The sequence below is a fragment of the Diospyros lotus genome, chromosome 15 (assembly GCF_014633365.1).
Source record: "Diospyros lotus cultivar Yz01 chromosome 15, ASM1463336v1, whole genome shotgun sequence".
Classification (NCBI taxonomy): domain Eukaryota; kingdom Viridiplantae; phylum Streptophyta; class Magnoliopsida; order Ericales; family Ebenaceae; genus Diospyros; species Diospyros lotus.
In genome coordinates, this window is record NC_068352.1 from 10,650,042 (window position 1) to 10,654,589 (window position 4,548).

Genomic DNA, 4,548 nt, shown 5'->3' on the forward strand with positions numbered 1-4,548 from the left:
TACCTTGTTTTTTTTTTAAGGGGTTTTTTGAGTAAGAAAGTTAGAAGCAAGGAGATTCTTGAAGCTTCAAAGAATGAAAAGAGGTAAAGGATAACCCCATGGGATGGTGGCTTGCAAGTGGTAAAGTATATGCTTAAACCTTTAAATGTGTGCATTGGCATGTTTTTCTTTGTGTTCAAGGACCTATGGCCATGAGATTGTGTGGGGTAGGATAGTTTAAAGCCCCAAACCTAGGTGGTCGTGAGGATGTGGAAGCCCTAACCATGTTGCATACATGCATTTGGCATCACATGATATTTTTTGTTCATAATTATTGTCATTGCACCCTTATTGAGGTTAATAGCTCATGAGGTTTTACCCTCACATATAGGTTGTAAAGGCATGGGAAAAATCAAGGCAAAGAGAAAATGGCATGTGGATGCATGAGAATGAAGACTCAAGATCATAGTATGGCTTGTGGAAGCCTTGTGATGTATTTGTGTTATTGGTTGTGGCTTGTTGAGCCTAAGCATGTTTTGTAAATGCTATGTATGATTTGATTCATATTGTAATGAGCCCAAGAGTGGGGTGAGGAGTATTATTTTGTGTGTAAGCTTTTCATGTATAACATCGACATTTTTTATGTATGGGTGATGTGTGAGAAATCTGAAAAATTTGGGTTAAGATGGCCAAGAAAAAAAATTTTCAGTCATGGAGGCGAGTCGCGAGCAGCAGGCAGGTGACAAGCATGCAGCAGGTAGGCGGCAGGGGGCGCGGAAGAGAAAGTACGTAGGGCCGCACGCGGGGGCGCGCTTGCGGGTGGCCGCGCGGGCCTGAGGCATGTGGGTGCGGAAGGAGTGTAAACAGCGCATCGTGGGGCCTCGGGCTAGCCCCACATGCTCCATCAAGCCCCGCCGGCCAATTTTTTTGAAAAATTTGAAAATTTGGGGGATTCTTAGTTTATTATGGGCCCTGGAGGAATTTTTCGAAAATAAAAAGATTTGGGTATTTTTGGAGAAAATGCCAAAATTTTTGGAAATTTAAATTATATGAGTTTTTCCTCCAAAATTGGTAAAAATCAATGCGTTGATTGAAATGGTGAGTTTTATGGAGCCCGGTGGAATTATTGGAAAGAAGAAGAAAGAATCTAAATAAAAAATAGTAATTGGCACATTTAATAAAAATTAATTAGCCAAGTGTGGTGGTTAAAGCCCAAGTCTGCTAGTGGATTCTGGGTTAAGGGAAGGGAATAACGAAGCTTAGTTCCTACCTTGGGCATTTCGTGTTGAAACATAGTCCACCCTTCACAAATGGCTGGGCATGAGAGTAGTTCGGATAATTATTCTCGAGTGACACCGGTAAGTGGGAGCAGGGCGTCACATCCCATTCCGAGGGTCAAAGTACCACTCTTCCTCCTCTATTTGATGGTACTAACTATAACTATTAGAGAGCAAGAATGCAAATCTATCTTATGCAAGATTCCTCTCTTATGCAAGCTATCAAGAAGCAAATCACATTAGCCGACATGGAGAAAATAGAGACTTGGACAATAGAAGAAAGGAGAAATATGGAAATAAATGCAAAAGCAATGAATGCGTTTATATGTGCCCTAAGTGCCAAAGAATTCAACCGTATCTCTATTTGCAAGACTGCCAAAGAAATATGGGACAAACAAGAGGTAACACATGAAGGTACAAAATAGGTAAAAGAAAAAAAAATCAGTTTACTTGTTCATGATTATGAATTATTTTCTATGAAGGATGACGAGTCTATAAAAGATATGTTTACTAGATTTAATGATATAGTTTCAGGCTTAGAATCTCTAGGAAAAACATATCCAAATGCAAAAAAAGTTAGAAAAGTCTTAAGGAGTCTTCCTAGAAATTGGGATCCAAAAGTCACCGCCATAACGGAAGCTAAAGATCTGGATACTCTAACCTTTGATACCTTGTTAGGATCACTAATAACTCATGAAATTTTGATGAAAAGAAATGATCTAGATGAATCATAGAAAAATAAAAATATAGCTTTTAAGGTAGAAATCGACAACCAATGTAACGCCCCACTTTTCCAAATACTCAACAATATGGAATATAAGCAGACATCACCTATGGGCGTTATGAAAACCCTTACCAACAGAAGCGTTGGATCGAACCTGAAAGCTTAACCAAAGCTAAATAAAAGGGGTTTCCACTAGATTTCCCTTTATATGTGCAGGAAATGCATACAACCTTAAATACTCCATAAAACATAACACAACGCATCATAGTAGGTACAATTGTAGAATACCCACACGCACCATTTACAACCTTGAGTATCCTAGCTGCTATTCACAATGCAACATTCGAAGACTTCCAAAATCCAAAAACAACCCTTACCATGTTCATAGTACATAGTAATCCCCGACTTACACCCTTAACAACATAAAAGGTAAATCTAAGCCTTACATAACCCCTGTTTATAAAACTGTAGTACATAATGCTCAAACAAAACCAAAGGTTACATAGGATCCATAGAACGTGAAATTAAACTAAACATCAGCCTCCTCGTAGCCTTTTCTCCTGCTTGTCTATGGGGTACCTGTCATGCTAATATACCTGGGACATAGAATGTCCCAGGGGCATCAACCCAAGTTAGATATGACATCTAAGTGAGTGACTCAGAGAATGAGAGTACATGCGTGCAAATGCAATAATGCCATTATGAAATCCACCCCTGTGGTAGCAATGTCAAGGTGTTGCAATCACCTCCGCGGTCATCATAGTCACTCCTGGCTCAACACCAGAGCACGAGGTCTTCCATGATGTCCCAACAACTAGCCACAGTCACCAATATGAACATGATATATGACAAAGCAGAAGGAATATGCATAAACAAGGGAAAATATGACATGTAAGCCTCAAAGGCATGATGTGCAAGCCAACACACAAGTGAAGCAACAAATGCTCAAAATGCCACAAAACATGCGAGAATTTCTCATCATTACACTTCAAATCCTATCTTCAAATGGCCAATGAATGCTTGCCACATGTCCTTAGAGATAATGTTTGGAGACTTTTGCAAACTTGGAAGATAAGTAAGTTTTTTCCTAACCAATCATGCAATGCCACCTCAAAGTGTCATTATGAGCCATCATGTGACCTTATCCTAACTTCCAAGTAACCCAATGGTTGATTGCCATGTGTCATTGAAGATAAGGCTTCATCATTTCTCCCATGTGCATCCAACCCAAATGCACCTCTCGTCTCTTAATTGAATTTAATAGAGTTTAGAATCCAAAGCTCATTTGTTTTGAGTGTTCACAATATGCTCATCATTACACCCATAATTATAAGATTTCAACCAATCCAATTGTGACACCTAGGGGGGACACTTGGTCATTCATGATTTGCCCATGGATGATATTTTTAAGGTTTCAAGAACTACACATTAGCCCGAACTTTTTAGATAATTTGCACTTAGGCCCTTGCAACTTGGTCCCCGGGTCATTTTTAATTGCACTTTTTGGTCCCCATAGAATGGATAAATTACACTTAGCACCCCAAGATTTTAGGTAAATTACACTTTTACCCGACTTCAATATTTACGATTTTGCCACTGATTCAGAAACTGAATTTTTCCCTCAAGGCTTCCTCAATTCCTTGAAATTGCCTATTTCCTTAAGTATTAGAACCTAACAATCTCAGGTATTACCTCATTTTTTATTTTGAAAATCTGGGGTGTTACAACCAAGATTCACAAGATAGTGAGGATGAACACTTTGCAATGTTTACTAGGAGATTTAATAGATTCATGAAAAATCGAAAATTCAATCAAAGAAGACAATTTAAGAAAGATAATGAACAAAAAGAAGAAGGTACTAAAGAAATTAGATGTTATGAATGCAGGAAAACAGGTCACGTAAGATCTGAATGTCCTTCCTTGAAGAAAATGGAATGGAAAGGGAAGAAGAAAGCTTTAGCCGCATGGAGTGAGAATGACTTCTCCTCGGGAGATAAAGATCAAAATGAAGAAGTTGCCAACCTTTGTCTTATGGCCAATATTAAAGAGGTAAGTTCTTCTAAACCCTTGAATTTTACTCTTGAAGAATTACAAGATGCATTAAATGATATCATGAATGAGTTTGAAGAAGTTAGTTTCAAATACAGTGTTCTAAGGAAGAAATCAAAATCATTAGATAGTGAAGTAAGAATATTACAAGAAGAAAAAGACTCTTAGATGAATGAGAAAAAGGACCTAGTAAGTAAAAATGAAATTCTCATCAAACAAAATCTTGACTTAAAAGAATCCTTAGAAAAACTTCTTGAAGGAAAAAAGAAACTTGAAATGATCCTAGGAGCTCAAAAAAGCTTTGGAGATAAACAGGGACTAGGTTTTGATCCATGTCTAGATAATCAAAACAAAACGTTTTTGTAAAAGCTTCGTGTCAAAAATCAAAAGATCATTTTCGTAAACCATACTTTCAAAGAATAGGATCACATGTTATTATTGTGGGAGACATAATCACTCTATCAACAAATGTTTCATTAGAAACAACCCACATAGATATAAGCAAATTTGGGTACCAAA